Raw genomic sequence first — 12,615 nt, forward strand, 5'->3', positions numbered from 1 at the left:
AAAGGCTTCTAGTTCTGTGAGATTCTCGGACCGTCTTTCATGTACTACTCTTTTGAGGTCTATCCACAGATTCTCGATGATGTTTAGGTCAGGGGACTATGAGCACCACGGCAAAATCTCCAGCTTGCGCCTCTTGAGGTAGGCCATTGTGGATTTTGAGGTATGCTTAGGATCATTATCCTGTTGTAGAAGCCATCCTCTTTTCATCTTCAGCTTTTTTACAGACAGTGTGATGTTTGCTTCCAGAATTTGCTGGCATTTAATTGAATTCATTCTTCCTTCTCCCAGTGAAATGTTCCCTGTGCCACAGGCTGCAACACAAACCCAAAGCATGATCAATCCACCCCCGTGCTTAACAGTTGGAGAGGTGTTCTTTTCATGAAATTCTGCACCCTTTTTTCTCCAAACACACCTTTGCTGATTGAGGCCAAAAAGTTCTATTTTAACTGCATCAGTCCACAGGACTTGTTTCCAAAATGCATCAACTTTGTTTAGATGTTCCTTTGAACCATTTGAATAGAACTTATTGGCTGCAATAAGCAAAGGTATGTTTGGAGAAAAAAGGGTGCAGCATTTCATGAAATGAACCCCTCTCCAACTGTTAAGCATGGGGATGGATCGACCATGCTTTGGGCTTGTGTTGCAGCCAATGGCATGGGGAACATTTACTGTAGAGGGAAGAATGAATTCAATTCAATACCAGCAAATTCTGGAAGCAAACATCACACCGTCTGTAAAGAAAAGCCAAAGATGAAAAGAGGATGGCTTCTATAACAGGATAATGATCCTAAACACACCTCAAAATCCACAATGGACTACCTCAAGAGGCGCAAGCTGAAGGTCTTGCCATGGCCCTCTCAGTCCTCTGACCTAAACATTATCGAGACTCTGTGGATAGACCTTAAAATAGTAGTGCATGCAAAACAGCCCAAGAATCTCACAGAACTAGAAGCCTTTTGCAAGGAAGAATGGGCGAAAATCCCCCAAACAAGAATTGAAAGAGTCTTAGCTGGCTGCAAATAGCGTTTACAAGCTGTGATACTTGCCAAAGGGGGTGTTACTAAGTACTGCCATGCAGGGTGCCCAACCTTTTGCTTCGGGCCCTTTCCCTTTTTTGTTATTTTGAAACTGTGAAAGATAGAAATAAAAAAGTTTTCTTGCTTAAAATATTAAAGAAATGTGTCATCTTTAACTTTATGCCTTTTGGAAATCTGTTCAACTTTTACTTGCTTAGCTATTCACAGTAAAAGAAATTTTGAACAGGGGTGCCCAGACTTTTGCATACCACTGTATATTATTTCCGTTTTTTGCATAGTTTTTTAATCTATTCAATATATGTATACTGTAATCCATTTACTTATTTATTTATTGTATTATTATTATTATTTATTCTTCTTGTTCTTTATTGCATTGAACTGCTGCAGCTAAGTTAACAAATTTCATGACACATGCCAGTGATAATAAACCTGATTCTGATTCTGATATGTTCTTTCTGATTTTATAAACATTAGTAAGGTCACCCTGCAGCCTTTTTTACTTCAGGAAGAACAGTCCCAGTCTGTCCAGTCTTTCTTTATAACACACCCTTCAGTCCCAGCAACATTGTTGTGGATCTTTTCTGCTCCCTTTCCAGTTTAATCTCATCCTTCTCATTATGTGGTGAGCAGGACTGAACGCAATGTAGTCCCGGATTTACGTTTGTATGATGATAAGCAATACATAATTCCTAGCTTAAAGGCAATTTTCTGGTTGCCTGTATACGTTTTGCATGTTGACCTTAAAGTTTATACATGGCACATATTTCTATCCTAGAGCAACTCATCCTGCTGTGACTGATACTGTTGTAGCTGAAGTTGAGCAACTGAATGAAACTTCAATTCTCAAGAGATTCACTGGTTGTACTGGGGAAAAAAAACAGCTAAAAATGTATTAGTTATTAAACATCATCGTTAAAGATTGCAGCTCAGAAATTCTTTTCTTAGCATGTCTACTCTGCATTTCTTTAAACATTTTTGTCTCCTTGGATCTTTATCGTTGCTATCATCACTCTTCGACCTGTCTCCAGCACATCACTTCTCCCATCTGGTCCTATTAGATCATTTCTCATCTATTGCTCTCCATTCTCGGTCTCCCTCCCAAAACCTTTCCTCAGCACTCCACTCGGATTTCTCACTTGCTCCCTAATAAATCCCTACTCATCATTAAACTCCTTTCTTCTTCCTGGACCACCCTGATCATCTCCCCAGTTATCTCCACCCTTCCTTGATCTTTCCCAAGCTAATTTTCTCCTTCACAATTTTAACCTATGGCCAAAGCATCTCCCCACACTAATTGCACCATCTCCTGCTCTTCTCAATATCTCTCAAAAATCTCCCAATCCCTAAGTTTGATTTTCCTCACAACCCTTCTTTTGGAGATTACTAGGAGGCCTTCTGCTCGCAATTCAGTCCCTCATCTCTCCTCTGTCATGGTGAGCAAATGTGAAGATATAGCCATCATTACAAATGTATGTGCAAAGTGTTGAGATCCTGGATCCAATATGCCCAGTCCTCTTATGTTGTGCATGCTAGAATATCAGACTCACAGATCAAGGATGTGATGCTGAGGCTTTATAAGGCACTGGTGAGGCCTCACCTTGAGTATTGTGAACAGTTTTTGGCCCCTCATCTTAGAAACGATGTGCTGGCATTGGAGAAGATCCAGAGGAGGTTCACAAGGATGATTCCAGGAATGAAAGGGTTATCATATGAAGAGCGTTTGATGGCTCTGAGTCTGTACTCGCTTGAATTCAGAAGGATAAGGGTGGATCTCACTGAAACCTTTCAAATGTTGAAAAGCCTAGACAGAGTAGATGTGGAAAAGATGTTTCCCATATTGGGAAAGTCTAGGATGAGAGGGCACAGCCTCTGGATAGAGGGGCACTCTGATTTTGTGGAATTTGTTGCCACATGCAGCTGTGGAGACCAGGTCATATTTAAGGCAGAGATGGATAGGTTCTTGATTGGACATGGCATCAAAGGTTATGGGTAGAAGGCCTGGAACTGTGGTTGAGGAGGAGATAGAAAAAAAGGATCAGCCAGAGCAGATTTGATGGGCCAGATGACCTAATTCTGCTCCTATGCCTTATGGTCTTATGGTCTTCATATACATTGATGTCTTCAAGGTCTCCACTACTTTCAACACCATTCTATCATTATCCATTGTTTCTACTTTTTAGTTCTCCACCTGCTATTGCTGATACAAATTAAAATACACATTGCTGATTTTTGTCTATGTCCATTACTCACACAGATTGTAGAGATATTTGCTTCACCGTTAGCCACTGGGAATTTCTCGAGGACTGGATGTTGTTCTGTTGTTCAAGAAGGGTAGCAAGGGCAGGCCACAGAACTGCAGGCCAGTGAGACTGACTTCATTCGTAAGGAAGTTATTGGAAAGAATTCTGAGGGACAAAATCTACCAAAACTAGGATAGCCAAGGCCTGATCATAAGAACATAAATAGGAGCAGGAGTAGGCCTTCTGGCCTGTCGAGCCTGTTCCGCCATTTAATAAGATCATGGCTGATCTGACTATGGACTCATCTTCACCTACTTGCCTTTTCCCCATAACCCTAAATTCCCCTACTATTCAAAAATCTATCCAATCTTGTCTTATATATAGTGAGGTAGCCTCCACTGCTTCATTGGACAAAGAATTCCACAGTTACACCACTCTGTGGGAAAAGCAGTTCTTCCTCATCTCCATTCTAAATTTGCTCCCCTGAATCTTGAGGTTATGTCCCCTAGTTTTAATCTCACCTACCAGTGAAAGCAACTTCCCTGCCTCTATCTTATCTATCCTTTGCATAATTCTATATGTTTCTATAAGATCTCCTCTCATCCTTATGAATTCCAGTGAGTATAGTCCCAGGCGACTCAATCTCCCCTCAAAGTTTAACCCCCTCATCTCTGGAATCAGGAACAGTCAGCATGTTTTTGTGCATTAAGGGTCATGTCTGACCTTTTGAAGAGTTAATTGAAGGGATAGATAAAGATAGATGAAGATGGGAGTGGAACAGTAGATGCTGTCTACATAGACTTTAGTAAGGATTTGGACAAGCTCCTGCATGGCAGTGTGATCTGGAAGGTTAGGTCACATGGCATTCAGTAGAAGCTAGCAAGGTAGGTACCCAGTTGGAAGCAGAGAGTGTTGACTGATGGTTGATAGTCCCGGACTCAAGGGCTGTGACCAGCTGGGGTTTTTTTTCGGGGGTCAGTGTTAGTTTCTCTGTTATTCATTGTTTATGTAAATGATTTGGATGTGAATATACTGTACAAGGCATAATTAGCAAGTTTGCTGATGATACTAAATTAGGTGGTCTTGTTGATACTGAAGCAGGTTGTAATGAATTGCAAAGTAATCTTGATCATTTAGTGAGATGGCTGAGGAATGGCAAATGGATTTCAATTTATATAAGTGTGAAGTGATGCACTTTGGGCAGTCAAATTAGGAAGGATTTATACAGGGAATGGCAGGGCACTGATGAATCTTGTGTAACAGAAGGACCTGAGTGTACAAGTGTACATTTTGCTGAAAGTAGCCATACATTCAAACAGGCTGGCAAAGAAGGCTTTTAGAATTCTGGCCTTCATCATTCAGGGCATTGAGTCTAAGAATAAGGGCATTATGTAGAAGTTACATGTCACTGGTGAGGTCACACTTGGAGTATTGTATACAGTTATGGTCAGCCCTGTTACGGAAAAGACATTGTCAAGCTGTAGACAGTGCAAAAGAGATTTACCAGAATGCTGTTGAGACTAGAGAGCTTAAGTTATCAGAAGAGGTTGGCCACACAGAATCTTTAGTCCCTGAAGTGGAGGTGAATGAGGGGTGACTTCATAGAAGTTTATAAAATCATGAGAGGTGTGGATAAGGTGGGTGGTAATCCATCTTTTCACCAGCATTGGAGAAACCAAAACCTGAGAGCAAGTATACAAGATAGGAGGGGAGAGATTTAAAAGAGTCCTGAGAGAGAACTTATTTGCTCAGAGGGTAATGAGTACCTGGACTGAGCTGCCAGAGGAAGTGGCTGAGGTGGGTACAACAGCAACACTTAAGAGATATTTGAGAATGAACTTGGAGAGAAAGGGCTTGGGGAATTATAGGTTGAATGTGTGCAACTGGAATGCTGTGGTTAGCATGAACCAACTGGGCTGAAGGGCCTGCACCTGTGCTGTATTAATCTATAACTCTATGCCTAGTACTAACGTTATTTCTCACACTTCAGACCGTGGGAATGGCTGATTGGTTGCTCATTATTTGACCTTGTACTCCAAAATACAAATGATCAAAAAGATGCACCAAATTACAGTTGCACCAAGTTTCAGAAAAGTATTCATTATTGAGGTTAGCTTTTGTTAAATAATTGTTAACATTTGTTGAAGAAGTAAAGCTCAGAAAAATATGCAAGAACCTTGTGCTTCTACCATGGCTCTACAATTGATGCAACTACATCTATGCATCATCAAGTACCTGTTACAATTACAGCAGATTGTGGTTAATTGAGCCATCTCTTTATCATGGCAACCTGCTTATTTGGACCAACACTTAAAGGACAAATCAAGAAATGTTCGAGATTCCCTTATTTTATTTGGGACACGAGGCCACTTAGTTTGGGACAGGAAACTGTTGCTGAAGTTTCGAACTACAGTCATTCAGATGCACTTGTGGCAGCTAAACATTACAGAATGCTTACAGTGAACAGTTTTTTCACATGACCTGATGAAGAACCTCAACCAGAAACGTCGGCTGTTTTCTCATTTCCATAGATACTGCCTGACCTGCAGAGTCCCTCCAGCATTTTGTGTGTGTTGATCAGTTGCATGTGTTTGTGTTCAAAAAGCAGTGATGGTTGGCAAGAAATAAACAGTAAGACAACTTGGAACTGTCTTGCTCACTCCAGTTTCGAGCATTCAGGGTTAGAGATGCCAGAAATGGCCGGGAGTGAAAATGAAGTTATTTCACTACTTCAGCAAGTTTGGAATTTCAAGGTATTTACAGTCATTTTGAATGTTACAATGAAAATGAAGATTTGGAGTTTACAATTGTATGAAAGCAGCCTATCATCTGCAGTAGCTGCCTGCAATAAATCTGTTTCTTTACAGTCGATCAAAAGAACACAGCACATACATGAGATAAATTCCTCTATTGATAACTATTTGGAACTACAGTTTGATAGAACCGGCAGTTGTATTGTTAGTGTTCCGATTTGTTGTGTATTGCATTTATATACATAATAGGTTACACAGTTAAATGATAGTTTGGCTTTTTTATACCTTTTTATCTATTTCCCTGAAATCTGGGCAAATTGAGGAGCCACTTAATTGGGCCAAAATGTACTGATCCCTATGTGTCCCACTTAACCAGAACCTACTGTGTATGCTGGTACTGGAATTAAGATTGATTTTTTTTTACCCCCTGGAAGCAAGATAATTCTCTCTTTTTACCACTATAAATTCAAGTTTTGTCCAGAAACAAACTGATGAGTTGGTCATACATAGTTCTTTATAGGATGTTATCAGTTGCATTTGACACTTAGCCAGTTTGTGCTTTTGTTAAATCAACTTGTGCTTATTGTCACGTACACAAGCACATATAGGCAGAGGTGCAATGAAAAACTTACTTGTGGCAGTATCACAGGTACATAGCATCATATTAGCAGCACCATTCACAAGAGAAATATACACTCACCATTATGCAGAATTTTTACAAGACATAACAGTTACTCCAAAAAAAGACCAATGTGAATATTCGTGCAAAGTGATCATGGTGTTGCTGAGCACAGTGATTAGGGTTTTGTCAGTTCTTTCGAGAACCAAACGGTTGAAGGGGAGTAACTATTCCCAAACATGGTGGTGTAGAACTTCAGGTTTCTTCATCTCATGCCCAGTGGAATTGGGGAAAAGATGGCAGTGGGGATCTTTGATGAAAGATGTCGCTTTCTTGAGGCACTGCCTCCTAGAGATACCAGCAGTGATGGGAAGGGCTGTGCCCATGATGTATTGAGCAGAGTCCACTATTCTCTGTAGCTTCTTATGTTCCTGTGCATTCAAATTGCCATACCAGACCATGATGCAACCAGTAAAGTTAGTTCCACCAGCACATCAGTAGACGTTCGTTCAAAAGTAAGTTGATGAGTAGGTAGAGTGAGCAGAGTGTTTAGTTCCAAGCTTTCCTTTTGTTTGCACCTGTGCTGGGCCCAGGATTGATCATCCGATTTGTTAATGCCCATGAATTTATATCAGCTGATTCTCACCACCATGAATCCTCCAATGTGACTGGTGTAATTTCATCTTCCTTCCCCTCTTGAAGTCAACAACCAGCTCTTCAGTTGAGTAAGAGGTTGTTGTGGCACCACTCAACCAAGTGTCCTAACTGACTCCATTAAGTTGATTCATCACCACCTGTGCTATGTCCAACAACAAAACTCATCACCAAATTTGAAGATATTATTGGAGCCTTGCTTGCATAAAGAGTAGAGCAGGTGGCTATACACACAGCACTCTACGTTAATGGTCAGCAAGGAGGAAATGTTATTAAATAACTTGGGATGTTTTATAAGTACAAATTAGTTTGAACACCAGCCATGTTTCATTGTATAATGTGCTTTGCAAAGCTTCAATTTGAAATCACTGTGTTCGAGGGTGAACAAGCTATTTATTTAAAGTAAAGTTTAATCTAAATACTGTAGAAGTATAATGTTATTTTAAAAGATAACATCAGTGATATTGACGTGAAATGTAACTTTCCCCCCCACTTCTGCACAAGATGGATTGAGTCTGTGCTTCAGCTTATTGTCATCTACAGCAAATATTTCCAAAACATCGGAGAACTGGAAACGGACTTTTGATGTAAAGTCAATTTAAAATAAAGTAAAATAGAAGATTGAGCAGAGTGTGATTTCATGATGTGAGGTTTGGTTTCTTGGCAGTGGACTCTGAGGATTTGCAGTCTTGTATAAAATGGTTTGGAAGTGCTCAGAGTGTGATTGGTAGAAACCAAATTTGATTCAAAAGTCTGTTTGCTAAGGATATCTTCAAGCCTGGAGCTGTAGTAGTGGGTGAAAAATTTCCAGTGCTACCAGTTTTTGCTGCACTGTAGTAAGATGACATTAAAGCCGCAGCAATTCCCCAATCTGAAAATGCACGTTGTCTCCTTAAACCAAGCTGCCTCAGGATCTCTAATAAATTAACGCATTGATGATCATCACCACGGAAACCCATTCTTGTGTTTAAGTGACCTTTCTGTGCAATGTCCAACGAATAATTAGACTTTCTGAGTATAGAGAAAAAAATTAACCTTCATCTCATTTCAGAAAAGGTGGAAATGAAGGTTGTTGTAGTCTTTGTTCTGTGAGTACGTTATCTGCTCGAGTGAGCAGCAGACACGTGTATCACGGATAGGTAATAGCTTCTGTTAATTGTTAGTCTCAACTTGTCAGGCTGCATCACACTAGTGCTGGATAAAGTGTTCTTGTATGGTAGATAATTGAATATCAAAAAAAAAAGACTTTGTTAATTTGATTACGCAGAGCTAGCCTGAATTGTTCTTCATCAAAGGAGATTTAATTTTGACATGCAATTAAATTATGCTGCCATATCATTGTCCAACTTTTCACATTGATGAAGCCAAGGCTGTGAAGTAGTTATATAGTGCTCAGTAATAAAAGATAGAATATATGGGTGAGAAATTACCTTCATGCATACATAATTAGGTCAGTGTGGTGCTTCTTGTACATGTTGTGTTGAATCGTCAAGAATAGGTAGCATCAATATCACCCCTGAAGTCCCAGAGAGAAATCCAGCCCAATACAAACACAATCAAGCCTACACGATAGCAGCGTAGTGTCGCCTAACAATAAAAAGACGACCTTGAAAGTTACAACATCGCTTTTTCAAATGCCAAATGGCCCAGTAGGAACTGTTTTAAGGCTGTTCACGCTCATTACCCATTTCATTTAAGACCACTAACAGCTACTAGGGACAGGAGACCTTCATCTTCTTTGCTAGGTTTCTGTGTTATCCATCCTCCTTTCAGAAAGCTATGACATTTATTCCCAACCCTTGCATGATGGATTCAAACGTAGGTCGCCCACAATAGGAAACAACCCAGTGCAACATGAAGAATCCCTCAATTAGATGTTAACCAAAGTCCAAGAGGTGAAAGAAGAGCCCACATGAGACTGACTTCATAACTGTGATTAACACAGGCAGTTATACTGTATAATGCTAAATTCTGATCTTTCTTTCCACTGGTGCTGGAATAGAATATAATTTCCTTGTGCAAGCGGAAAGATAATTCACTTTTCAGCTCAGGAAAGAATGGAAGGAAACTCTGGAGACCACTCCCCAGTATCTCACTTCAGCTGTTTTTGATATTTCCCAAACTCTTCATCATTAATATAGTTTTCTTTAGTAACTTCCCTTTTGTTGAACAGTAATTTGTTAGAATACTGCAATTAATGTAGCTTCACAACAGTACTCCCTGCCGTACCATCATAAGAAGCTCAAACATTAAATATGATGGTAGTGTATCCAGTGTTGCAGATTATGAAGTTTCACCCCACGTGGACTGGCACCATGGGCAATGATGCCACAGTATAAAGGCCTTTTTTTAAATGATTCCTCTATTTGCATCTGAGAAATGAGCCAACTTCACTGACTGGCCCTTCTCTTGATTCCTTAAAAAAAAAAATGAGAGTGCTATATAATTACAGTGAGTTACGCTAATTAAACTTCTGCCTGTTTATTTGTGCTGAATGCAGACTTTGTGTTTCAGGTGCTTGCCATTCTGTGTCTCCTTGTTCAAGTGCAGCAATGAAATTGGTATCCTTTATCTAAATTGAAATCAATAAATATGTTTGCTCTTTTTTTGTGTTGAATCCATTAGCTCTAAATAGGAGAGTTCAATGATCTTAATATTAGTTTTCAAATTAAAGTACAAAATTAAAGAAATTAGATTCTGAAGCACAGACTTTTTTAAGTGCTGCACAATCTAAAATCGATTTTAATCTGGCTCACTTTAGAGATCATTTCTGGGTAAGATTACGGCAATTGTAAAATGGACCGCCACTATGGCTACAATCCATGTTGGCGGTCCACATTTTTCTTGATGTCATCCAGCACCTAATAACGTCACCGCTGGCACAAAGGGCCGATATAAATTATAACTGAGAATTCATCAGTATTGAAGCAATCTGAGTACAATGAGATGCTCATCTTTCACTTGACTAAAGAAGCATCCACTGCTTTCAGGATACCCGACAGTGAGCCACAAGAGAATGTCGATGTTGGAACTCTGCAACTACACACAAGGGCGATGGAAGAACTCAGCGGGTCAGGCACCATTTATGAAGGGTAAATTTTGGGCGGACCTTTCATCCGAATACCCAATATATCGACTGTTCACTTCCTTCCATAGATGCTGCCTGACTCGCTGAGTTCCTCCAGTGACTTTCTGGGCAGCTTTACATCTGCAGACTTGTCCAACAACTCACTGTCTGAGTGTGCTATAACTAACAGAGACATTTTTGAGTTAATTATTCAGTGATTTCTTCAGTGATATTACTTTGGTATGTACTGGGATAAGCACAGCAGTCTGCTCAGGGGTGTTCTGAGATTATAGGTAAAGAGATTCAGACTTGATTCCCACAAGATTCTTCAGTGGAATAAAAGAAACATCCACTCTGGGCCTGTCTGTAGAGAAATATATGCAAGGGTTCAGTTTTCAAAGGCAGACATCACAGAGGGATTTGATGTCCAGCAGGACACCCTTCAGACATTCTCTCATGCTCACACAGACAGAGTTAATGGTGGCTCAACAGCCACAGGTCACTGGATGGTTCCAAGCTCCAGCTGCTGACCTTTGCCAGATCTCTCAACTTTAAGGTGTCATTGAAACTCTTTCTACAAAGAGGAGGCATTTCTACTTTTCTCTAACTTCTGTGTGGAGAATGGAGTATGTGACAGAGTAACCAGGAGACACGAGCGACTGCAGATGCTGGAATCTGGAGTGACAATCTGCCAGAAAACTCAACGGGTCGAGCAGCATTTACACGAGGGGGATGGAATAGTTAATTTGTCAGGTTGAAGTTTTGTATCAGGACGGAGAGCGGAGATGGCCAGTATAAAGAGGAGAAAACAAGTGGTCAGACTGGAGGTCATGGTGATTGGTAGATGAGTTAGCAGGCTGCATCAAGTGGGGATTGTGAGCTGGGAGGTGGTACCAGAAGAGTGATCGACAAAGGCAAACCAAAATCGGAAGGAGTGGGAAAAAAAAAGTGAGACAGGCTCGAAGCAGGAATTTCTTTAGCCAGATGCTGGTGAATCTGTGGAATTCATTGCCTGTGGAGGTCAAGTCTTTGGATAGAGCATAGGTTGATTGGTTCTTGATTAGTAAAGGTGTCAGAAGTTATGGGGAGAAAGTATGAGAATGGGTATGAGAGAGATAATAAATCAGCCATAATGGAATGGCAGGGCAGATTCAATGGGCCAATGACCTAATTTTGCTGCTATATATTGTGGTCGGGCAGATAAATGATGAGGAAGGGTGTCATCAGTGGAGGCAGCTGCTGGGGGAAGATGAGTAGGAACACAGAGCTGTCTTTGTTCTGATAGATAAAGGAAATGATCAAGGGAATGAGTAGGGAGAAGAGAATAGTGGGTGGAACCACAATCAGATAAGGGAGGGCGAATTTTGGAATGGGGGTGGTGGGGAAAGTGTATGGCTGAACTGTGCGTGTATGTGACGGGACTAGGAGGGGGAGGGGTGCAAAGATGTGGAATAGGTAGTAGTAGGCAGCTGTTGATCCCAGGGGATCATGGGTTTGCACCTCGGGTGGATTGTGTCCTCTCCACGGCACGGGCCTGGGTGGGAAGATTTGAAGAACCAGCTGTTGCCCATGCAGCGGGTTCCCCCTCTCCAAGGGAAGGGCAAGTGCCAATACAGCTTGGCACCAGTGTCGTTGCAGAGGTTGCCAGAGTGAAGTTGTCAACGGCATCAAACTGCCTTAGAGACCCCGGCTCCAGATTTCTTCCTCGGGGTTTACTCCAGAAGCCTTTCCCATGGATGGGTATGGCCACAAGACAGCAGAGGTTTAAAAGCAGAGTTTTTCTTCTCCCAGGCGGGCTGCCATCCAAGGCTGATGAGCCCCACCTGCCCGAAGTAACTGGTTTTGAGGCGCCAGTGGTCCGCCTTTGCCCCTTCTCTTTTCAGTAGAAACAGTTCTGCCAGGCCTAGTAGCTAAGAAACACGTGGAGGCCAGTAGTTGGACTTGGTTGTCAGAGGCTGTTAGAGTCGCACGCCATTTGGAGCACTTTATAGGTAGTGGGAGCTATGACTCTGACACCTTACACTACTGATAATGGCATGGTAGGTGAGTGGTTATCATGAAGCTTTACAGTACAGACAACCTGGGTTCAATTCCTGCCGCTGCCTGTAAGGAGCTGTACGTTCTCCCTGTGACTGTGTGGGTTTCCTCCCTTGGTCCAAAGACATACCGGTTAGTAGGTTAATTGGTCATAGTAAATTGTCCCGTGAACAAGCTCGGATAAAGTTGAGGGATTGCTGCTGGTACA

General features: G+C 41.3%; 1 protein-coding gene across 19 annotated transcripts in view; it reads left to right on the plus strand.

Moving 5' to 3' along the window:
* The window catches only part of rbfox3a (RNA binding fox-1 homolog 3a), a 1,515,582-nt gene that overhangs the window by 536,826 nt on the left and 966,141 nt on the right, over positions 1 to 12,615 (plus strand). The gene's annotated exons all lie outside the window — the stretch shown is intronic.

Source organism: Hemitrygon akajei, chromosome 22 (assembly GCF_048418815.1).
Source record: "Hemitrygon akajei chromosome 22, sHemAka1.3, whole genome shotgun sequence".
NCBI lineage: Eukaryota > Metazoa > Chordata > Chondrichthyes > Myliobatiformes > Dasyatidae > Hemitrygon > Hemitrygon akajei.